General features: G+C 46.1%; 1 pseudogene; it reads left to right on the top strand.

Annotated features, from left to right (window-relative positions):
* The first annotated feature begins 24,327 nt into the window (after positions 1-24,327).
* On the top strand, positions 24,328-26,054 carry LOC146189020 (uncharacterized; annotated as a pseudogene).

Below are 26,054 nucleotides of genomic sequence, written 5' to 3'. Positions count from 1 at the left end.
ATATACGAAACTAAACTGTGGCAAAGAAACAAACGCATAATGAATAGCGCAAATAAATGACCATACGAACGATTAGCTGTGATGAGAGGATATAAACCTCGTATGCAACTAGATGAAAAGGAAGAGGTCGTGGCACTCAGATACAGGTTGTAATCGATGCTAGATTTCTGCTGCAGTAAGCACTAGGACCTAAGAGTAATAACCTCTAGGCTATGTAGTATTTTATACTAAAGAAAAGATTGCGCATTACCGACGGCGCCGACGAGAATACGCCCGGACACAGGACTTGTTCAAAAAGAACCAGACGCGCTGTGCGCACGAGATTCTGGAGGGACGTGGAGAGGGAGGGGGCCCTGACCCGATAACTCTCCTTTCGGATTGGAAGGAGGTTATGGAAAGAACAACAGAGGCCAGGGTCGAGATGACACTAAGCAAGGAGCAGATGGTTGATCCGTTTGATGTCGTAACGTCTGCTGAGATTAGAGCAGCACTGCCCCCGAGAAGCACGGCGGCAGGACCTGACGGATTGACGGCGGAGGACCTTAGGGAGGTTCCCCTTGCGGTGCTGCAAGTGACGATCAACATATTAATGCTCCTTCGTCACATCCCTCCCCTCCGGAACGCAAGGACCATATTCGTTCCAAAAACGCCGAACGCCCGAACAGCCGGCGACTTTCGGCCGATTACAGTCACTTCCATCATTTTGAGACTGATGCACAAAATCTTGGCATCAAGGCTACTTGCACAGATCCCGTTGGACCATCGGCAGAGGGCATTCCTCCCCGTGGATGGCTGTGAGGAGAATATCTGGTTGCTGGCAACCGCATTGTACGAAGCGCAGAATGGGCTTAGGCCACTGTACCTTGCCTCAGTGGACCTAGCGAAAGCCTTCGACTCAGTGACCCTCTCTGCCATCCTACGAGGGCTAGCCAGAAAAGGTAGCAGCATCGACCTCATTGATTATGTGAAGGAACTGTACATGACTGCAACGACAACCCTGCAGTACCAACAAGAAGAAACCACCGTCCATCCCACCACAGGAGTGAGGCAGGGGGATCCACTCTCCCCACTGCTATTAAACCTCGTCGTTGATGTATGGCTATCGGATGATTCCCACGGAGTGGCGTTCAAGACCCAAGAATGGACGCTGGACGCGATGGCCTTTGCTGACGATCTAGTAATCTGCGCCTCCACTCCAGAGGGACTACAGACCCGACTCGACTCACTGGCCTGCTTCCTTCAGGAAAGAGGCCTTCGCATCAACCCGAAGAAGAGCCTAACAGTGAGCCTCCAACCGTCGGGAAAAGAGAAGTTGAAGGTATTGACCAACATGAAATTCAAAGTGGAGCGGCAGGCCATCCCAATTGCAAAAGTGGGCTCTACATGGCGTTACCTTGGGGTGCAGTTTTCACCATACGGATAGCTCCAGTCGCTGGCCCCCAGAGAGTTGCCTGATTTACTGCAAAGGATCACAGCGGCCCCATTGCGACCACAGCAAAGAATGGTGCTTTTACGGCACTACCTGATACCGAAGTTTTATCACTCTCTCGTCTTGAGTCCGCTCACGAGTCGGTTACTGCAAGACCTCGACCCAATATACCACTTTCATAGCAGGTTGCATAGAGAAATATTCTTTTACTGCATTTTTTGGAACAATGAAATATACGAAACTAAACTGTGGCAAAGAAACAAACGCATAATGAATAGCGCAAATAAATGACCATACGAACGATTAGCTGTGATGAGAGGATATAAACCTCGTATGCAACTAGATGAAAAGGAAGAGGTCGTGGCACTCAGATACATAACTCTAACTTCTGTTACCTGTCCAAAATAATTTTCAACAAACTTGCTCAATTCCTGATTTCTAGCTGACTGGTATAATCCGGTCGACCGAGCACCATTGTATGAAAACATTTTATTGGTATGTTACAAGTAAAAAAAAGCATTTATACTATAACACAGCATTCGCAAAAAACTGTGAAATGTAAAAAACACTGAAATAGCTATAGCTAGAACTTGAACAAGTGTCGCTCATTGATCACTGACATTGAGAATAAAAAATGCATGTACATGCTTGACAATGTATGCAATGCTTATGTCTCCCTCAGTTAGCATTTGCTTGATTGAAGCACTTTGACTGAAATGTACTTCAAAAACAGAAAAGCAAAAATATCGAGAGATATTATCTTTGCAACGCCATCGTTCACACTGGGGCGCGAACTCGAAAGTTCTGTACTGATCTCTAGATGCTCGCAGTCAACTGTACAAGTATGGCTCTCTACAGCGGACACGCACTAATCATGGGTCTGCTCTGGCTGATCAGAACTCTTGAGCGGAGCAGTTTCCCTGATCGGCACTTCGTTTTCCTGCGTACTTATCTGCGCACTTTCCTGAGTACTTATGCACGTGGCAACAAGGTGCTGATAAAGTAGTACCTAAAATCTATATGCATGTCCCAAATGTCAACCTTATATTTATGTATCTTTGGACCAAGATGTGCCTGCATGAGTTCCAAAAGACTTGGTCTTAAATAATCCAATTGGAAATACAGAACATATTTTGCTGTCCATAAAGCATTAAACCTCACTAAGGTGAAAGCTAATCTAATATGCTATTCCAGAACAAGTGACTGAAGAATGCACTGAATGGAGAATGGGAATATCTACATATGTATGCTGTAAATGTCATAGGCTAAGACGAAGTGCAAATGGAAACATACAATTTCGTTTTTTTTTTGTCGTTACGGACTTCAAGGCAGTATGGATTAGCTGTTTTTGTCATTATTTTACAATGACTGAATCATCAAAGCAGTACCAGCTGCCTTTGGTAGTCTGCTTGATTAGTAGCTACGCAGTACCATGGTGGAAAACACAATCTTTTGGACTATTTTTATGGGCAGAACAAGTCAATGAAGCAATGCAACATGTGTAACCTGGACAAGATGTTTTCCATGCTGGTATAGTACTCCTGATTGTTTAGGTTACCTATAAAAATAACATTTTGCTGCAACAACCCATCCAACCAGCATACAGAAACTAACATGCTTCCTTTTCATTGTATATATTATTAGGCTTAAGCTCAGCCAGAAGTGTTTGAACGAGTTCTTCAATTCAAAACTTTCATGAAACATCAAGTTCAAGTGCAAAAATGTGAGATGTATAGAATGCTTTAGCCCAAATAATGCTTTATGCTGTTATCTCGTATTGCTTCAAGAGCACATTTTAGAGTAGATTTAGAAGAAATTGATTAGGCTATGCATCTCACATACTGACCCTTATGCAGTAGCCTTCAAGGTGCTTATGTTCACAGAACCTTCAGAGCCACAATTCTTTCTATGGTCTTTAATGCAATTTCTCCCATTGCATTTTGTACTAAAGGCTGTGCCCGTTGCATTTTATTTAAAGCAATCGTCCTTGAAACCTCTTGAGAAAACTTTGCTATCTAAGACTGCATGCTTGCGCAGAACCGACAAAACTAGACGGCATTTTTGGTAGATCCTGTGACCAGAGGCAATTTACGGTAAGCTGGCGATGAAGCATGCACGCGCAAAAGGTACCGGTAACTCTCGGAGAGATTTCTCGAAATCTCGCATCGTGCCACAATCGTGCTACGCGCACGGAGCAGCACAGAGCTGCCGCGTAGGCTGGGTGGCGCACGTTTAGCGCCCGTGTCTGCTTTCACTTTGTTTTTCATTCTATGATTCTTGTCTGCAGCCTCAAGACTACCTGGAACATCAGTATGCGTTTTCTGGCATGCCATCAGTATGCTAAGTGATGGCCGCGGCACACTGACTCAACCGTGTTATTCCACGGGAAACAGAGCTGCAAGTAGTCCATATTCTGAGGGAGCTTTTTATGGAAAGTACATGTAACCGAAACACAGAAGAGCAGTGGTGTGCTGTTATCATGATGTTTTTGTTGCATTGACTGAATGAAGACTTTTTTAGGGCTCCTTGTTCTAAACGCCAGCAGTCTGGCTGCTCCGCTTGTATCATCGCACTATTTTTGCACCAGCTTTCATCTGTCATCGAGGAAGTCCTTTCTGAATGTGAGGAAGACAGCATCATCGACATGTTGCTTCAGCATAGCCTGTCAACTGTGGGGGCCTTACAGTGATACATGTCTGTAAAGAAGCATTGCTCTGGTATGTGACATGTTGGCTTTGTTTTGCTTCAGATATTTGCTTTAAATGCTCTGCTAGTTCAAATGCACTCTCTCTCTCTCTACCGTTGCTTTCTTTTGAGAATGGAAAGGCAAGAAGTGCAATAGGTTTCATCAGAGCAAAGTTCGAAACTAGTTCGGTATTGTTTGATTTTTGCTGGCTTCTTAGTTCAAGCCTGACCTGTTCGGGAGCCTTGTCCACAGTAGGCAGGAAATATCTTTTGTGGCCTATGCAGTGCTTTCAAAGCAGGTGCTATACTTCGCTACTTTATTTCAACAGTATCTGCCTAGTTCAAGTTTAGGAAATGTTGAGTGAACCAGTGATGTAATAGGCAACCTGCAGTGGCCAGGCGGCGCTAGTGGAGCGCAGCGTTCAGCGCCGCCAACGGCGGCGCCGAGTAATCTGAGTAGGCTGGCGCGGTCGGGTTGCGTTCGCGTTGTACGGCTAGAAGCATCTCGGTTCTCATTTTCTGCAGTTTTAAGGCAATCGAATGTCTTGAGAGCTACTTCCGAAAACCAATACTGACGAAAGGACACCGCCTGTTCGAGAATGCTCATGTTTAAAACGTGAACGGTGTCGACGTCACCGCGAAGTGCGCGCCGCTCGCGACGGAACACCCGCGCGCACAGCTTTGAATGTCGCGTGAGTAGATGGAATTTTTTTTAACGAAATTTATTCTCTCAGGGCATTAGTCGGATATGTGATGATGAATTAAGAAATAATTAAATGAATGAAAAATGTTGTAAACGTAGCTTTTCATTCACCTATTGCGTTCACACCTCATACCCAAACATTGAAAGTGCAGAGAGAACCTGAGAAGAGATTGATCGCCGTTTCTTCTTTTTTTTTTTTTTTGTTCTTGCTGTTTGATTACAGCAGCATAATAATTTCCTCGCGGTTTTGCTTTAAAGTTTAATACCATGACGAACACTTTTGTTCGTGGTGCACCTTTCGACAGTGCTGCGGAAGTTACAGGAGGCATGGTGCGGTACCCGCTACGGGTGTCGTGGCGATTGCAAGCACTGTGCGGTTGTAGCGTGCGTCATCAACGAAAACTGTGCGTGCCGGGGGCGGGGAGTAGGGGGCCTCCTACACCGTTGGAAAAATAAAGCCCTTAACAACAACAATAACTGGCATGCATTTTGTATCTCCGTACCTCAAGCTTGGGGAAAGCCGGCGGGAAAGCTTTCGTAACGGAGGTCGTTAAGAGTTAGAATTTTTTACTGTTGTTACTAATGATGAAATATTCTATCGTCTGAGACAAGAGACTCTTGAGTAGCTTGAGCAGTCGGTGAAAGAAATATTTGGCGCGGAACAATAGAACGAAGTTCCATTCTCAGCGTCCAGTATCACGGGCCTCTATACACTCCGCCACTTCAACTTTTTCAGCACCTTAAGAACTAATTTACAGATAAATATGCTTATTGAAATCTGTAATTGGAAGTTTTGAAGATATTTTGGCTTTGTGGTTCCGAATAGACACCGCATTAGAAATCCGGTTCACAGATCCACGAACATTTTTTTTTTTTTTTATTTCGCCTCCGTTGAAATGCGGCTGGAATACGATGCTGCGGCTGCACGGCTTTGCTGATTTTCTGGACGTATGCCACTCGATCTTGCACAGCATATACCAGTACACGCCAAATTTTACAGCGCGTACTGAGTAGTGTGCCCCAACCAGCGTGCGACTCCCCGAGTCAGAAGTTTATACCGTTTCCTCCGCTCACGGGCAATCGTCTTATTTTAGCTTCTTGGCGTCTGTACGCCAATGGCCCCATAACAAAACAAATTTCAGTTACATTACTCTCTCGCAGCCAATAACTCCTTCTCTCATCATTCTCCCAGCAAGCGGTACGCTTAGGTCTCCTTCGTGATTGTGGTAGTCTTTCTCGCCGCCCTTGCGCTTATTTTTATTCTTGTTCACATCCGTAGTAGTCGAAGCATCGCACGAGACCACTGAAGTCACTAAATGAGTAAATCACACTCACTGGGATAACAAAACGCGAACGCAGAAGGAACACAGCGGCCGCAACATATACGGCGTCAGCTTCTGCGCCGACTCAGTATTAGCTCCCGTCGGCCGCCAGGTGGCGCCACATGTCTCAGCAAACTCCATTGCAGGTTGCCTGATGACAGACGCAGCTGGTGGAAATGACAAAGTAATTGTAATTCAAGTAACCCTCGACAGATGCAGTTGCTTTCGGCAATACTATTTAGCGCACTTGATTAGGTTCGCATCACAAGAAATCGCAGGAAGCATGTATTGAGGCAGCAGAGAAAAAAGCCCTCCAGTATTCCCGAAGCTATTTGCCTCCCACTGTCCTTTCATTACAGCTGACTGCATGCACTATGTGTATTTCACGTTGTTACTGATTGCTTGCCAAGTGCTGGTTGCTTACACTGGCCCAGCATGTGTAGCAGTAATATTTCTATGACCCAAATCAGACTAGTTACTTGCTCAAAGCAACATACAGGGTGTTTTGCTTTAAACGTTTACAATTTTTTTAAAGAAAAGCGCTGATAGCATGATGAATGCCACCTTCATAGAATGTATATTCAGCTCGGCGGACACAAGAACATAGCGGCCAAAGTTATTTAATTAATTAGCCAAATGTCGTTAATTATCTTTTGAACTCCTCATTTTGCACTCAATGTGGCAAATGCAGTTTTGAAGACTAAGGATTCAAAGCTAACACAATTTGCAGCACGTCCCTAACTGCAGTAGACAGTGAGATATTTGCGATATTGAATTTTCAGCCTTTTTGGATCAATTCAGGAACTGAACGCTTAGAGTGCACCGGAAATCCCGCCCATGATACCACGTAAAGCTGGATCCACATGACGGGATTTATGGTGCGACTGCCGCGCGGATGGAGGGACGCGCGCGTCATTCTGACGCGTGCCACGCGGGGGCGCGAGAACCACGCGGGGGCGCAATTTCGTGCTGGGCACGCATCCGTCCCACCCAAGGAGGTTATATAAAAACTGCTGGAGCGGAGGACGCCTATACCGGCCAATGGGTTCGGGTGAAGCCGACGGCAGCCATCTTGCGGGGGGCAAGAAGCAGCCTGCCAAGCGCTTCGCAGCGCTGTTCGCCGACATTAACAGCGGTTTTAAATTGTTTAACGGGTTTTCAAGCTCTAATGAAAGACTCTAGACTATGAGGCGAGCCATATAGGTGATCACAGGATCGATTTTAAACACATGCGCTTTTTTAAAGCTGAGATATCCGAGTAGTGGGGAGTTTTTTTTTTTTATTTTATCGGCACCAATCTTGGCACCAATATGCGCTGTATGCAGCTGCCGCAAAGCAGAAAAGTAAAGTAGGACAAAACGAGTTCAGCAATTATCGTTTATTCATCTTCTTAAATGCACTCTCTTTAAATACAGAAATTGATCAATCATGGAAGATGTCAGAACAAAAATCAATTCAAAGACGTACTGGAGTAAGCAAGAAACCTGACTGTCACACTGACACAGCCAACTTTTCTGTATAATTTCTATATAACCTCCTTGGTTTCAAGTACTCAAAGGATTTTTAAGTTGTGATGCAATGTTGTGGGCTACCAGCTGAGCAAGTCTTAATTGCAAGTATTATTTAAACAAGGTGAATTACTGCTAATAAACTTTAGATTTTGCACATCAAGTCATATGTCGTTAAATAGCATATGTCGAGTATAAGTGCACTAGCTTGACTTAATTCCTAAATAATTATGCTAATTAGATAATGTCCATAAAAGTTAAAATACATGCATTGGCTACAAGTCATATATCGTTGGATAGCTTATGCCGAGTACAAGTGCTTTAGACTAATTTCACGTCTTAATTAATTACCACTAATTAGTCCATTGTGATTAAACCTGAATTGAATGCTATCTTTTCAAGTCATATATCGTGGTGTAGCTTATATTGAGTACAGTTCTACTAAATTAATATCATTGAAATTAGCGCTAACTAATTTGCGCAATTAGCGGTAAATAAAACATGCAGCTAGTATAGCGCTGTTGGACTTGGCATAAGCTATCCAACGATATACAACTTGTAGCTATAGCATGTTATTATTCACAATTATGCAATTAAAAGTAATTAATTAGCGCAATTATCGGTGAAAATTAGAACGTGCAGCTAGTCGTGCTGTTGGACTTAGCATAAGCTATCCAACGATATACGACTTTCAGCTATAGCATGTATTTTATTATTTATTCACAATTATGCAATTAGCAGTAAATAATTAGCGCAATTAGCGGTAAATAATTGAAACGTGCAGCTAGACTAGTGCTGTTGGACTTGGCATAAGCTATCCAACGATATACGACTTGTAGCTATAGCATGTATTTTAATATTTAGTCACCATTGTGCAATTACCAGTACTCAGATATCATGAATATCTTTAAAAAGCTACATGATTAAAATCAATTCGGATATATCCAATATGGCTCACGTGATAGCCCAAAGCATTGCATGAGAACTTAAAAATCCTTTAAGCACTTGAAACACACTGGCAACGCAAGTGAACAGCGCTTCCAAGCGCTGGCAGGCCACTTCTTGCCCACCGCAAGATGGCCGCCGCAAGCTTCACCGCAGCCCATTGACTTCCACTCCAGCAACTTTTTATATCCTCCTTGGTCCCACCAAACGCCTCGCGCGGCGCGTCCACTGACATCACCGCCAGCGTCCACCAATTAGCGTGCAGTCACGTGTCATTTTAATTTTCTGGTTTGCCAACGACGGCTCTGCTCTCCACGCATCTCGGCGGAACCTTTTTTTGCGGAACTTTGTTATTTCCTCGGCAAAGCTGGTGTGCGTGCCCAAGGAGCCAGTGCATTGACGCATCGCATTCGTTCGCGCGTAGTGTTCGGCCAAAATGGACAAGACAGCCTTTAACGAGGCCCTAATCACCGAAGTGGAAAAGCGTAGCATCTTGTGGGACGTACGTGACCGAAACTATAAAAACAACATAACCCGAAAAACGCGGCACGATAGCGCCGCTCCGTTTTTCTCGTGCGGGTGCTCGCGCGTCGGCGGCAACGCGGCCATTCGCTGCGCGTCGCGCTCACGAAAAACGCTCCATGCGGCTCCAGCTTAAGAGATTGATGATATGATGACAAGCGACGGCACCAAGGCTAGCTGCGACTGCTGCAGGCAGGCGCTCAAGAAGAGTGCATACTCACTGCCTCCGTGAGCAGCACGCGCTCTTTTTTCGTTACTGGCACTAAACTGCCAATGGCTTTGAAAAAGCAGCATGGTGATAACGCGCAAAGTTTCCCCTTGGGAACAACTGGTGGCTTATCGGCTTGCGATTGGTTATTTTGCTTAGGAATCTCCACTGCTCTGCAGCCGGCTGTCGATACTATTAACACAACCAACAAGGCTGCTGCAAAAGGGAGTATTCACCTACGTCAGCAAACCAATGCATTCTGGGACCAGCGGCCATTTTGTGGTGCAGCTTGCATTGCTTGCACTCTTTCGTACGGAATACTCCAATCAAGTACGAACTCTGAATGTGCATTGGAATGGCACTCTCGTTGAGCAAGAAGTTGCAGATGGCTGTCGCCTGTGTAAAAACAAATGGCAACGCCCATCTCGTCTGACTCTACGCCTCCGAGAATCATGGCCACAGGTTCCATCACATACGATGTTTGCTAAAGTGCACAAATTGATCTGGACCACAGGTTCTGAGCTTCATTTAAGGAAGGCAAAGGGACTTTATCTTGAGTAAACAATTCGAGATAAATGTTCTCGCCCACGTTCATGCATACCCCGAAGCCAGCATCCATCAAATCGTCAATGCCGTTGAATCCCCCCACTATTCACCGCTATTCAGTGTGGAGAGTGCTTAAGGAGCATAGTTTTAGTCCTTACCACATATCGCTGCATCAGGAACTCGGTGAAGATTATTATAAAAAGTGGTACAAATTTAGCAACTGGGCGTTAATCAAATGCGACGAAGGCTCACTTTTTTAGGAAAGTTCTGTGGACGGATAAGGCGAAGTCAATGTGCTCAATGCCCACTACTGGTATGATCAGAACCACTGGCTCCGGGAACACCACCACCATGTCCAGTGGGTACTTTCTGGAAAAAAATATCTGTGATGTTCGATGTGAATTATTCTGGAGCTCTGCACTGCGGCACCCTTTATAACCCATGAGCCACATCACAATTCACGAATCAAATGGCTTTCCTTATTGTAAGAGCAGTTTGCATTGGCTGCTAAATTTGTAGTTGTGCTAGGGGTAATCTGGGTACCATTCTACAAAACATTTGCACTACAGTGACTAGCAGTGTTCTGTCCGCTTCTGGCAGTGCTTCTTATAGTGATACCTGTTTGGCTGCAGCCTCATCAACCAACACTGTGAGAGGTGCAGAAAGACCGGCAGCCAGTGCAAACAACGATTTGGAGGCAGGGCATACGCCTACTCAACAGAATAGGGATCTGCTAACTGCAGAGGCGAACTCCATGAAACATGAGCGAGTTCACATACTTTTTTAAGGATATCTCCTTATTTGGCCTATAACTTTCCTTGGGGTTTCAAGATAAAGCAACGAGCTGGAGGAAGGGCATAAGCCTACCCAAAAGAATGAGGATTAGCTAACTGAAGAAGCTGACTCCATGAAACATGAGCCAGTTCACATATTTTTTTCGAGATATTTTTACCATTAAGTTCCTTTACAGAGTTTCAAAATAAAGCAACGAAGACAGGGCATAAGCCTACTCAACAGAAAAAGGACCAGCTAATTGCGGAAGCGGACTCCGTGAATCGTGAGCCTGTTCGAATATTTTTTAGGAATATCTCCTTCTTTGGCCTATAACTTCCCTTAGAGTTTCAAGATGAAGCAATGAATTGGAGGCACGGCATAAGCCTACTCAACAGAGTGAGGACCAACTAATTGCAGAAGCGGACTCCATGAATCATGGAGGGACGCCGGAGTGCCAGCGGCGACAGACGCATTCCATTTGGGCTCCACAACTTTCTTGTAGCCCCGGACAGTGCGACTAATGTTGTCAGGATCCTATAGAGAGACCATTTCGAAGTACGTGCAACGATTTTTGACCATTTACAGTCGATTTTGCCCGCGACCACGCTGTATGCTCTGCCATGCACACTGCGCCACCTCAGAGCTCCTTGCCACGGCTGCGCCACTAGGTGCGTCGGGCGCCGAGCGAGCCAGCGCGCCGCCTGCCGCCATGAAGGTCACTGTGGAGGGTGTAGAGATGACGCCCGAAGAATTTGCAGTTAGTGAATGACTGACTAAAGTGAATAATAAGCTCCGGGAAGCGAAAACAGTGAAGCGGGACACCCGCACCCAAAGTTCCCGGCACCCAGGATGGAACTTCAGCGTCCCAAACCGACCCACGAGGCTGCGGTCGATTGCAAAAAGGTAAAAGACGCGCTTACGCCTCGCCAACGTGGACGCCAACTCGCTAGGCGGTCGGTAGCTTCCAAGCAAACCCGCCAGCCTAGCAACACGCCCAGCTCATCTTTCCTTGTTGATGACATAAGAAAAACTGATAAACTACGGCCATATATCAAGACATGAGGCGGATGACAGCACGTATGAGCCATAACCTCCGAGATAAGGAATCAAGGCAAGCCTCTAACTACGCCGGTTTTTCACTGAGGTTTTGTTTTTCTGCTACGAGCTGTGCAAAAAGACGCCTAGACACGGCGGCGCGTGGTTCGGATTATCTTGCTGAAACGACTTGCGTTCGAATTGACGGGCTTTTTTGTACACAGGAGCTTGGCCGGACCAAGTATTGTAGTTCGAATTATCCTAAAATTCGAGGTTCAAATTAAGGAACTTTTACTGTAAAAGGAAAAATACTGACGTTTCGAGGCCCGTACCTGTCCCTTGTACACAATGAAGACGGATGGACAAAGGAAATGGTTTATTAAATGAGTAGAAAGGGATCAGTGCTGCTGTGGGCTTCATTGGTTTGGATGAATTAATATTGCGCATACATAGCCTCGAATCTAAGGCTGCACGGCATTGCAAGGCCTAGGCAAGTTTAACAACTGCGCACGTCCAAAACTGGGACAGAAGATGAAACCAGGTAAAACCATAGGAGAGTGGGCAAAGCTTAAATGGTGTTGTGACTGGCGCGGTGGCGCAGGAGGATAGAGGTTGGCTACTGCGGCTGCCTGCTCTCTTCCACACAACCCCCGTGACTTGCAATTAAACAATCGTTAATTCGAGCCCTATTTCATAAATACAGATAAGTACTCTCAGCGCTGTTCGAGCCAACGTCCATGAAAGACTGTGACTTTGTATGGTCGCTAAAGCGCCTGTCACACTAGCACGATATGACGCCGATTTGGTCTGCCAACAGCGTGTCTTCCTGATGTCTGCGTCTATGTCACACTGCGCCGACGGAAACAGTCGGCCGACAGTCGGTGTCGGCGCCGCGTCGCTCGCAAGACGGCTGTTGGCCGACGGTCGCCGAGCTCCTATGTCACACTAGCCAGACAACGTGCGAAACCTCTCCACCGACTAGGCCCTCTCATTCTCAGTCTTCTCATGGCATTATACATTCCTTTTCTTAATCCTTTTATCTATTCTACCATGCGAAAATCTTTCTGTAGCTACTCCCTATCTTATTTTTCTTGGTTTATTCTCGGAACTACTAAGTTAAGGAACGCTTAATTTTAATTCTATTTCATATATTCGACCATACCAAAACAAGGGCCTCAATAGTCGTGATTATGGGCCGGACTGAATAGTGCCCAGAATTTTACGGCTCTGGTTGCCGGATCAGAACGTCAGTGTTCGAAAAATAAAAGGCGCCCACGGCGAATAAGAAACAGCGTATATTAAAAGCTGAAAAATAAAGAAAAAACTCTACCTTTGTGATCAAACTTACGACCTTCTCTTTGATAGCCAGCTGCGCTAACCACTGCACCTCAAAAGTTAGGCCTAACAGGTGCTTTCAGAGGTTGAAATATGGTTTTAGTATATTCTAGTTCACTGTAGCTTTAGTTAATATGCTGTCTTGCACTGTAAATGTCGCGAAGGCAGTAGGAGCTTTTACCGCTTAACTGACTGTCCAGCTTGCTGAGAGGAATTAAACTGCAGATAGTTTGAATCATGCCATGTTGCGCAGTAACAGGAAACATTTTCGGCGGATTTCGTAAAACCTTAGGCGGATTTCACAGGGCCGGCCGCGGGACCACGACTGCGGCTGGTTCTTTTGTAAAGTTTAAACACCAGTTGTGCGCTTTTTGAGCACACAATTCTTGAAACACATTGAATTATGGAACAAAGATTTATTGCGTGATGCGTAATGTAGCGTTGAAATAGGCTTGTGAAGTAGCGACGCAGCGACTAGACGTTGTGATTAAACACAACGAAAGGTCGGCAGCTATAGGCTGGCTTCAGGAAAATAATCGCTTCTTTTCATAATTTCTTTGTCGCGCACTATGTTCATTTTGCACTATTCTGTGCTGTTCGGAAACGCGGAAAGATTGCTGACGGTCTCAACGCGCGTCGCAAATATATGCGCCCCGAATTTACTCGTCCCGAAAGAAAACGCTGCCATTTTTTCAGGGCCGTTAGATAATTGAAATCGGACAATTCAAAATTTTTCCCGGTTCCGTGAGGTTCGAATTAACGAGCTTTTACTGTATTTTAGACCGTGTTCGTTTTTCTATACCCTTTCTCCTGTGCATATGATTGCTCCAAGGCGGTACGCAGCATTAGCGGGAGCCCTGTTTCTTTAGCCGTATTCAAAGGAGAATAATATGATGAGCTTTATTTTAACCTCGTGCCAATGTTGGAAAAGTACAGAAAAGTTCAAATGATTTCCATGTAACACTATTTGGTTCATTCGAATAACCAAATGCATAGATATTCTATTCGCTATTTGAAATTTTCAAATTGACGGATTATTGCATATAACAGTGCTCTCGCCGCACTGCATAAACAAACAAATTTATAACTGATGTAAAGCTGAAGACAATGTTTAACCTGAGAAAATGCAGCTTTGCTTCCATGCCAAACGAAAACACAGTTGCTGCCTGTACAAGTAATATAAAAAGTAACTGTGCAGCTGCGCTGGCTGAAAGTACAAGTGCGCTGGCTGAAGATAAAAGTGCGCTGGCTGAAGGTACAAGTGCGCTGGCTGAAGGTACAAGTGCGCTGGCTGAAGGTACAAGTGCGCCGGGCCAAGCTGTGGTGCTATGGCCGCGTTCGAAGGCCCCTGGTGTCTGCCTCTGAGTGTATATTTATTGGCGCAGTGCTGCTCCCTCGTTCCCTTTCTCGGGATGATAAAAGCAAGACTTTAACACATGCAGTGTCTGATTTCGCACCCTTGGAGCGCTGTGCGGCAGACAGAGGGAGAGAGCATTATGCACAGTTATACCCTCTTTACACAGAAAACATTAACCACAGTTAGGGTAACTATGGTTCCCCATAACTATAGTCGTTAGCCACGCTTATAAGGCAGACGAAACTGCAGCTGCACCATCTAACCACAGTTACCGAAACCGAGCTGACCAACCTCCATCTGCAACGTAAATTGACAAAATGGCAGCGCCTGTGGCAGCAACAACATCGGTGTCGAACAACTCTTCCCCCCAGAGGCGTGTAATCTGGCCCGATTAGATAACTGCGGCCTTGATCCGCATCTGGAAGCACCAGCGGCCTGCGCTCCGTCGTAACATGCGCAACGCGCGAATATACGGGACAATAGTTCCTGAATTTAATGCCGAGCTAGCGCTGGGCGACGGCCGGTACACGGAGTACATCGATAAATGGCAAGGTACTGTGTGACGGCTGGCCGAAGTGGTCGTCGTTCGAGGAGTAAAACTTGAAGGAAGTTCTTCAGTGTGCGATTGAATAGCTCTATTTGCCCATTCGCTTGGGGATAGTACACCGACGAATGCGAAAGACGGATGCCTCTGCTTTGCAGGAAAGTAATGAATTCTTGCGATGTGAACTGAGGTCCATTATCAGACTATCTCTTAAGTCCTTTACGGTGCTTGTGGACACTTCGCTGCAAAAGTGTACCTCTGGCCATTTAGAATGGTAGTCACCAAGCGTTACTGCAAATCTACTGTTGTACGCTGTATAAGCCAAAGGTCCAACAACGTCTAGGCCAAGCTTCTTCAACGGTTTCTCAGGCCATTCAACAGGTTGTAACGGTGCTGGTGATGTTTTGGCGGACTTATCTGCCTCCAGGCAGATGTGGCAGTTTTTTATTGCAATTTCTACTTGCTGATCCATTCGTGGCCACCACAACCGCTCACGCAGTCGTGCCTTCACACCAGGATATGTCTCGTGCGCGGTTCTGATGATCTGAGCCATGAGGGAGGATGGAACAACGAGGCGCTCTGCACGAAGTAGCAAGTTGTCAACAACAGACAGTTCTGCCCGAATAGAGTAGAATGGTTTCGCCTCTTCCGGTATGGAGTTCTTTTTGGCGGCCGGGAACCTCAGCACGAATGACTTCACGGTTTCCAGGCAACCGTCGTCGCGGGCGACCTGTCTGAACTCCTCCTTTGTCACACAGGCTGGCTCAATGAACGAGACAATTTCTTCCTCCTTAGCAATCTCTGTCTCCGAGGTAGGTGCTGGCAGCCGAGAAAGTGCATCTGCTACAGTGTTTGTGGACCCCTTGCGGTATTCAGCAGTGAAACTGTAGCAAAGCAGTCGTGCACTCCAGCGTGCGATTCGGAGTGGGCGTCTTCCATGTCCTTGGGACGACAGCAAGGACACTAGTGCTTGATGGTCTGTTCGAATTGTGAAATGGCGACCCCGAAGATATACATGTGTTTCATCGCTCACACGCCCAAATACATGCTAATGCTTCCCGTTCACCTACTGAATATTTCCTCCCGCAGGCGACAGTGTACGAGATGCGAAAGCGACTGTGCGGAGCTCGTGGCCACTTTTTTTGCTGCAGGACTGCTCCCAGTCCACAGTCGGACGCGTTGGTCGACACAATTACTGGAAGTAATGGATCGAACATCTGGAGGACTGTACTCGAGAAAAGCATATCCTTAACCCTCGTAAAACTGATGTCTGCTTCAGCTGACCAAATGAACGGCTCATATTTGCACAGCAAGATTCTCATAGGCTCGACCACTTGTGCCAAGTGTGGAACAAACTTGGAGGAATATTCTACGAGACCCAGGAATGAACGGAGGGCGGCAACATCAGTTGGCACTGGCATGTTAACTATGGAATCTACCTTCTCTGGGAGTGGCGAGATACCACGTGCAGTGACTTTAAGCCCTACGAACTCAAGTTCTGGAACGTCAAAGAGGCATTTGTTGTTCAGTTTCAGGTCTACGTTCTTGATCGTTTGCAGCAAGGTCTTCATGTTTGAAAGGTGCTCTTCTGCGGTCTTACCAAAAATGATCCCATATCGATGTAGAACAACACTCCAGGGCAACGGTCGAGGATTGTCGCCATCATCTTCTGAAATGCCGCTGGGGCAGACGCCAAACCGAAGCAAACTCTTTTAAAGCGGAAAAGACCGTCATGAGTGATTAATGCTGTCAGATTCCTGCTGTCAGTGTGCAAAAGAACCTGATGGTAAGCAGAAGCCAAGTCAAGTTTCGTAAAGTGTGCAGCGCCTACCAAAGTGTGAAGCAGTTCCTCTGTATGCGGCAATGGGAAACTGTATGGAACAATAGCAAGCTTGTTCGGTTCACGAAGGTCTACACATATCCTGATGCTACCATCTTTCTTGTCAACAATAGGAGACACCCATTCAGAAGCATCGATGCGCTCGATGATGTCAAGGCTCAGTAACCTCTGAAGCTCCTTTGATACTGGCGACCGGAGAGAATATGGCAGATGGCGAAGCTTGCCTTGGAAGCTACAGGCTGCACGCCTTCCCGCGTCTTATATCGATGGATGAACCCCTTAGCAAGACTCAACTCCGGGCTGAAAAGCGAACTGAACTCATGTGCTAAGGCTGGCGGCAGATCTTTGTTGCGGGGCTGCTCGCTTGACGGTGTGGAAATGAGTCCGCAACGGATCAACGGACGTGTGCAAGCATTTAGGAGCAGAACCTTCAATGCGAAGATCCAAGGCTTCAATGACGTCAAGACCGATGAGACAATTTCCTCGGTGAACAGCATAAAAACGTAGTGAAGCTGTGCGGCCTTTAAACTGAACGTCTGCCTAGAAACAACCTAGCACGGAAATCGGCCGTTGAGAGTAGTCAAACTGAGTAACATGCGAAGCAGGCAGGATTGGAACGCTCTGAAAATATCGACTGTACTCTTGCTCCGACAGAATTAAAACAGACGACCCTGAATCGTCAAGAAATGTCAAAGTGACATTCAAGACGCATTTGAATATGAATTCCGCTACGTGCGGAGCGTTGTAAAGTCAAAACTTGCTCAGCACTGCTACATGACGAAACATCTTCATGTAACTCAACTTCACGCACTCGGTCTTGCATTTGAGTTCGTCTGCGGTTGCACTCTCTGGGAAGCGGCCTGCTCGCTGAAGCTCGCTGCGGTGCCCTGAAACGCGACAGTGGAGAGAGAAGTTCACTGAGCGCCAGACAGCATGCGCCATCAGCGGAGCGGAGGATCTGCTGCGCGGGATCACCTCGCACAAATTATACAAAAGTATGAAGGTACGGACGCGGAGCTACTAAATGCACTATGTCAAATGTACCTGAACACGACACCTAGCACTAGCCCACTCCCTATGTATGGAGGACTCCCCAATGAACAGTTGGACGAGGACTTTACGGAAGCTGAGATGTTGTACGCGATAGGACAACTCAGGACGACCTCGGCGGCGGAGCCAGACGGCGCCTCAAACAAAATCCTCAGGAACCTAGATATCGGCTCAGTTTCGGCCCTAACTGACCTCATGAACACCTACTGGAGGAAAGGAGAGGTACCGCAAGAATGGAAACATGCTAAAGTGACATTCATACCGAAACCAGGGAAGAAGCTTAACATAGAAAACCTAAGACCCATTTCGTTAACGTCGTGCCTAGGCAAATTAATGGAACACATCGTTCTCAACAGGCTGCAGGGTTATGTAGAGGACAACGACCTCATCCCCTCAACCATGATAGGATTCAGACCCAACCTCTCCACGCAGGATGTCATGATCCAGCTGTCGAGGGTTGTTATGGATCGCAGGTACTGTCATGGAACGAGGGCAATACTTGGGCTTGATCTCTGTAAAGCCTTCGATAACATCTCGCACGAGGCGATATTAGAAAACCTCTCGCTTTTGAATCCTGAAGAGAGAGCCTTCGGGTACGTCCGGTCCTTCTTTACGAACAGGACGGCCGAGCTCACTCTCGGCGCGATCAAATCAGACCCCATATCTCTGGGCGGAAAGGGAACACCACAAGGCTCTATGATGTCGCCGTTCCTCTTCAACATTGCACTGATAACACTGTCTCCCAGACTCGCCGCCATCGAGGGGCTACAGCATACGTTTTACACGGACGAAATTACCCTGTGGGCGAACAGGGGAAGTGATGCCCAAATAGAAAGTGTGCTTCAGGAAGCAGTCGACACTATTGAGACTTACGCTCTAAGGGCGGGTCTTGAATGTTCACACTCTAAGTCCGAACTCCTTGTAGTTCGAGAAGGCCCCAATCGAAAGAACAGACCTCCGCCTCCTGCAATCAGGGTAGACTGCCAATCAAACAAGTAGACACCATCAGAATCCTAGGCATGTTCATTCAGAGTAACCACAGAAATTTAGAAACATTAGGTAAACTGACCAGAACAGTCACCCAAACAGCCAGACTAATCAAGCGAATAGCCAACAAGAGGAGGGGCATGAAAGAAAGCGACACCTGTCGACTCATTCAGGCTTTCGTCATCACCAGGCTAGTCTACACCCTGCCCTATCTGCACCTTTACCAAGACGAAAAGCAAAAGGTTGAATGTCTTATCCGGCAAGCTTACAAGACAGCACTAGGACTATCGAGAAACACCTCAACCGATAGGCTCTTAGCTCTTGGAATGCACAACACACTTGATGAACTCATGGAAGCGCATTTAATAGCGCAGTACTCCAGACTGGCGCGCACCAAAGCCGGGAGGCTTGTCTTGCTGAGGCTAGGCATCAATGTCGAACCCATGGCGGACGATCCCAGGCAAATACCCACAGCAATCAGGAAGGAGCTTGTTATCAAGCCCCTCCCTAAGAATATGCACCCCATTCACCACGAAGGCAGGCCACTAGCACGCGCACGTGCACTACACTGCATAGTCGTCTGCAACTGTGCGCGGTCAGTTTATCGTGCTGTGAGCGGTCCCGCAAGTCGTCAGACTTGCATTACTTGCAAGAGAATGTAGTGTGTCATGCCACATGACGTCGGGGCGTCGTACAAGACGTTCACCAAAAAATGAGAAGGGTTCAACGCTGCTGAACCGAGCAAAATGTTGCGGTAAGTTGTGTTTACATGTATTTCTATGGGTCGCCCTCTCAACTCGCACCCCGAACTTGTGCTGGAGTCAGCCTTGCGTAACCAAGCCGGAATATGAAGTTCCGCGAAAGTTTTGCTTCGAAACCTGAATTCTGCATCTATGTATATATGCAATCACAGCTGTTTCGTCAATTACAGTCATCTATTTAACATAGATGTCTACTTTGAAAAAGTGCAATAATGGTCGCGTTCCCATAAGCAGAAATATTGGTAACTTTATTGTGTGTTTTCATAACCACTGAATAAACGATTTCATGTTTGCTTGGGTAACAGTTTTTGTTTTCATCCAGGTATACCAAGACGAACAGGCGAGTGCTTATATTTTATTACCGTTGCTGATAATCGTTTTTTTTTTTCAGAACGTGCGAAACCAAGACGCTGTGTCATTGACCGCGTCTGCTCAGTTTTCTTACCCATCCATTGCAGTCACCTGTATTGGGACATTCATAGCTACAAATTTAATAAAGAACGCCAAAGAAGCTTGGGCAGAAATCACCCGATGTGTTCCAGCAGTTCTAATAAACTTAGTAGTTTGAAATTAACTACAAAACAAGTGAACAGAATTAAATGCTTTCAATTGAGGGAGATGTGATCTAAAATAAATGTTCAACCCCCCCCCCCTCCTCCACGCAGTGGATTGTGGCATTTTTCAAGCGTTTTGTTCTCGACATTAAACATGCGCAGGAATGATAACACCAACAGGGCTGCCAATGCCCGTGGTGGTATGCAGAATACGCCTTGTCATAACCGTCATCGAGATTTAACTGAAAAGCGACTCAAAACTTTTTATTTCATGATCCTCTGCTTAGTAACGGTTCCTTTCATCGGAATCTATCGCAAACCTCGGTAAATAAACGTTTTCAGGATTTTTTTTCCTTCTGCTTCTCTAGGAGTATGGTCGCTTCACTCGAGTAAGCGACCTGACGACGCAAATTTATGTTGGGACGGGTTGCTGTTTCCACGCACCAAAGGGTTCAGTGCATAAGAGATAGGTTTTGAACTCTAGCGATAGATTCTAGGAGAGCTTCACTGACATATTTGGCGCATATCTTGCATACCCGCTTTCATTGTTACTGTCGACGCCTTGATGTTGGCTGCTTGTCCTGTTTTTAAAAGCACAAGGCAGGCTCTCCAACAAAATTAAGTATTATATTCTCATGTAAAACAAAAGCGCACCAGAATATTCCTTATTTTTCTTACTTTAAGCGCCCGCGGCAAGCCAGAAGCGAGCAGACCTCCCCCCACGAGAACGAAACCTGTATGCCGCGGGCGCGAGAATGGCGGCCGCCGTAGCAGACGACGCAGCTGTCCTCACCCTGAGCGGAGGCGCGGGCATCGAGGCACCCTAGGCACCCTACACTCCGAATGCGTGCAGCGCCCCCTGCGCTTTCATCCGGGAAGCGGCCAACCGGTTCCGTAGGGAACCCCGCTCGGACGGCAGACTAGCAAATACTTCTAGGGACTCTACTAGAAGGGAGAGGTGGCGCGACCGCGCATTCCGCCGCTTGGAGAAAACACGCCGTCGGTTCATGTCGCCGCCACCGGTCGCCGCTGTGGCGCTGCTGTCAGCTCTTCGATGCATTCTCTCCGGCCATAGCCTCCTTTATACTCCTCTGTGCCTGGCAACGGCGCGCTCCGTGGCCGTCGTTGCCCCTCCTCCCATCCTCCTCCACCATCGAGAGGTTACGCGGCTAGCTGCCGACAGATGGCGATGGCGACAGAGGGTGCCCTGCCGCTCGCGTATTGGGCTCGAGATCGAGCAGAGTCTCCACCTTGCGGCTCAGCGGCGAAACCTACTCTGTGTGGATGCGTTTTCGCGTCGCGTGTCAGCCTGCAGTGATTTACGCGCGCGCATGCGGCGTGTACAGGAGTATTTTTGTTTGTTTCGTGGTTCCTGTCCGCTTTTGCTTACCTATATGCCTCTAGCAAAAGAAATATGAACAGGCTATTACCCCACGCTCCATTAAAAACAAATACTTGTCCGTATAGAGTATGTCATGCTGAATAAGGACATCATCCGTCGCGGTCTTCGGCGCTTGAGATCCTTTGACACGCGGTGTCTCAAATGAATTGGTACTGTCGTTAGCGCCTTATCAAAGTAAAACAGGTCGCTGCCGTCAGTAGAAGTTAATGCAAACGCTCAGAAATCGCATATTCCAGTTTCTGTTTGGAATACCGCAGATACTGAAACATATTCCACCGCAGACTGCTTCATAGCAGAATGCAGTTTGAACGGGCTACTATGTGCCTGCTATGCCTTCTGTATGCATGATAGAGTTGTGTGAGTACTTTTTGTTTTTTTCTTTTAAACCTCTGTCTCGGCATATCAGTGGTAAGGGCGCTCGAAGGCTGATTTCGAGAGCGGGGGATTCAATCACGACCGTTTTGAAAAGCGCTCCTCTGCTGTGGGATTTGACTGCACATTAAACAATCTCACGTGCTGAATATGGTGGCAATAATGAAAAAAAAAAGAACAGCACCAAAACCAGCCTCTGCAATCGTCCGTCATAGCCGATGCGCTTTCATGCGTTAAACCCCGTGCCAATATGTTTTTTTTTGTTGTCTTTTTGCTGTTGAAGGCTTCTGCGCATCCGTAATAGTGGTAGTGAGCACATTTTGCTTTAGAGAAATGCTCGAACGTTTGGGAAACATCTTCCCTGCACCTAATTGTTCCACTAAATATTAGAAAATACACCTAGATCAATGTACTTCAAATCCCTTTTCGTCTAAGTGCTGTCTTCCGAGCAAACTCATCGTTTCTGACAAAGGGAGTAAAACAGCTTCATGCGGGCTTAATTATCAGTGTTTAGTTCGGGAATAAATATATCTTTATAGTCACATGATAAAATGACCTCCATTTCTTTCGGAATAGTTTTATATCCGGCACCTGTTTTGGAATCAAACCTAATATTTTACTTCGCATAAGATTTAGTCACTGCTTAATAATTAGTGATAAAGAAATCTTCAGCATTTAAAATTGCTTGCCAGAACATGACAGTGCCCATGCGCAGTTTATAACGATGTCTTCGAAGCGAGTGATTCGTAGCTTGGCATTTTAACGTTACTGAAAAATATTCACTGATTATATTATCGTAAATTTTGTAAACAGTGTAAACATTCTCGCACACGGTGAAATTTATTGGCATTGCAAAACAAAATAATTACACTACTAATTTACCATTATATATCAACATCACACACATCACAAATCCCTTATATTTTCCTCGGTTTCAGGAAATCATTAACAGTTAGTGGCGCATGCAGTAATACACTATGACATTCTATGACAGTGGCCGCAAAAAGCATCCGCGTATTTGTGAGCTCGGCAAATTCAATCCACTCAGCGCTGTACATGTGAACAATCAACTTCCCTTTGCGGTGAGGTTTCCTGTACAGTGTCGGCGTGATCTCATTTTTTGGGAATACTTGTGCGTGGTTGTCTAGCAAGAGTTAATGTGCACTCAGTCTAAAGCAACTCGGCATGCAGTACGCTGTCAGTGCTATATTTAACGTGCTTAATCCTCGACTCAAGCACGATATAATGAACCAGGCTTTCTCGATTCATTCTAAAATACTGCAGCTCAGAGCACGAACCTTGTATCTGCGTGGGCTTGACATTAAATTCGCCTGTCTCACTCGCATGAGACATGCGCACCCTGTTTAAAAGTCGATAAGAAAAACAAAGTTGTCATTAGGCAGGCCCAAGTATTAGGTGCATGAGCGTGGTACAGCGCAAGAAACGTGCAAAGTAAATTTAGAAGACTGGTGGTTGCATGCCTTCTTTTCCTAAAATCCGCGTTTCTTCTGCTGCATTGACGAAATCCTTGAATTTTTTTCTGCAACATTGCAGAAATACTACAGAACACATGTTTTTATTGCCAACAAACCCGCCGTAAACTCAGAAGCACACCTACGCCGCGTGCGTTTCTGCGAGCGCCGCCGGCTGCCGATCCACACTACCGGAGCGACGGTGGCGCCACCTCTAGGTCGATCTCGCGGCGAATCGTGCGTAGCGTTGCAGAAGTCGCATTTGGCGTACGTTCTTTCGTCGTGCTGTTTTCATTTCGTGCACCAGCATTGCTTGTTGCATCTAGGTTTTGGTGCTACTCTTACTGCATTTGGACGTAGCAGGACTACGCCGCTGGAACAACCTGTAAGTTGCTGTTTTTGTTGTTCATATTACAGACACCTGAGTGATAGCAACTGCTTTATCGTTCAGCGATCGGGCCGTGTTTTTTCGGTGAACTAAATGAAGTAATAACTCATACTTTGCTTCATTAAGACTCGATAAAGATTGATATTATCATTCGGAAGAGCCATATGCGTCAGTATTGCAGTTTCGATAACTTTGCGCGTGAATTTGCATATCCAATTGTTTGTTTTTTGGTAAGCACGTGTGCGCAGCATGATGCACGTGTTTCTATGCAAGTTTTCTTTGCGGCGCATCGCATTATCAGCTATTTAATTAAGCGACTGTGTGTTCAACGTTGCATAGGTTAAAGTTGTAAGCATACGTTACCATGTCCGCGAAATCGAATACTGTAATATGTATTTCAGTTTCATTTGTTTGTCAAGTGTGATTAGCAAGTTATTTTGTGCACGAAGTGCAGAAACTTAGCAAAATATTCTAAGAGTCGGAATATTCAATTTACAGATCCCGATGGCATACTGCTGTGTGCCACTGTGCCGATCAGACGGGAAAAAGAAGGAACCTGGAAGGAATCACAAAGCAAACGTCAGTGCGATGAAAGAACTCTGCGGGGGATTCTTGACCTACAGGATAGAGCATCCATGTGATCCAGAAAGGCTGCTTTTTTTAAGCTTCGACTATTGCCACATACTGAAGAACATTCGCTCGCAGTTTCTTGCTCGGGACCTCGGAGAGAAGGGAGAGGTATCATCATCTCACTTGAAGAAGTTATATGAAATGCAGAAGGAATGGATAGTGGAGCCAGTGAGAAATTTAACTAGGAAACATGTGTTTCCCAACAACATTGAGAAAATGAACGCGAGGCGAGCCGTGGAGGTGCTTTCACCTGACGTTACATCTGCCCTCGAGTTTTTAAAAGAACAAGCAGGACAAAGTTGCCATCCATCGTTTGGTTATGCTGGACCAATGGTAGTGTTCATGAAAAATGTCTATCGTTGGTTTCTGCTGCATGACACGAGCAACAAGCAGCAACATATTGAGAAAAGGTGCCCTGATGTCAGGCACTTCGATGATGCAAACGATGAGAGGCTTGAATGGCTCGAGGTGACATTTCCACTGTACATGGATAAATTAAAGAAAAGTGCCACTTATGCACGCGGCTTTCTAACAACTGAGACATATGAAGCTCTCCTGCTGACAACATACTCGACTGCTGCCTGCATTCGCTACTTATTAGTTGAGGAGCAGTTCTTCTTTGTTCTCACTAGGAAATTCAGCAGCGACCCTATTGAGTCTTTATTTGGAACTTTGAGGCGGTCACTGGGCTGCAATGACCAACTGGATGTGCGCTCAGTACTGTCAGGATTACAAAAAATCTTGAAGACTGGTATCGCAGCTGCCTCAGAATACAGCAATGTGCTACGTCGTGAAGATGAAGAGCACAGCAAAGCACTTACGGCTGCAATGCCAAATGCATCTGAGAGCACTGACGAGCTGCCAGCGTCAGCTGTGCACGTATTAAGGCGTTTAAATGTGCAGAGTGTCCCTGCAGCTCTCCCCACTTTGCAGTTGTCTGCAACAGTTTATATAGGCGGCTACATAGCTCGCATTGTAAGTGAGCATATAGATTGTGATAAGTGTTGTGCGCTCACTACAAAGCCGCCTACTAATCAGCCACTTCAGCAGTTTACTCGGCTGCAGGACAGAGGGGGACTACTTCATCCCTCAGATCAGCTGCTATACATTTTAGAAACACTGCGACTGTTTGTGGAAGCAGCTTTGAAAGTGAAACCATAACTTCAAAAGCCACTGAAGACCCTGACAGAGGCAGCAGTGCCAGCTATCTGCAAATCACACCTCCTGAAGTGTCCTGTAAATGACAGAGGGCACCGTGAAACTTTGGCTGAACTCATGACCACCAGGTTCATCAGGCCACTGCTAATCAACTATGCAAGTACAATAACAGACAAACATGACTTGTACAAGCCATTCAGCCAGAAGCCTCTTTCGCGGAAATGCATGAAACTGTAGAGCAGCTGTTTTTGACTTGAAACCTGTCAATAAATACTGCTATGCATGCTCCTCAGTTTTGTTTTAGATGAGTGCAATTTGAATCATTTATTATTTCTAGCTTTCTCAGCAGCTTTTTTTTTAAACCTGTAAATAAACGCTGGTACCTGTGCTGCTGAATTTTGTTTTATATGAGTGTATTATTAATCTTCATTTATTCGAGCTGCAACTGCAGAAAAAGCAGAACACTGTTGATGAATCTTGTAGTGTTATGTGCAGTGCGCAAATTGCATGCAATGTTGAAATTTTCA

Source organism: Amblyomma maculatum, chromosome 5 (assembly GCF_055883805.1).
Source record: "Amblyomma maculatum isolate TAMU_Amacu chromosome 5, ASM5588380v1, whole genome shotgun sequence".
In the NCBI taxonomy this organism is placed as follows: Eukaryota; Metazoa; Arthropoda; class Arachnida; order Ixodida; family Ixodidae; genus Amblyomma; species Amblyomma maculatum.
This window is presented reverse-complemented; position numbering and strand designations above follow the sequence as displayed.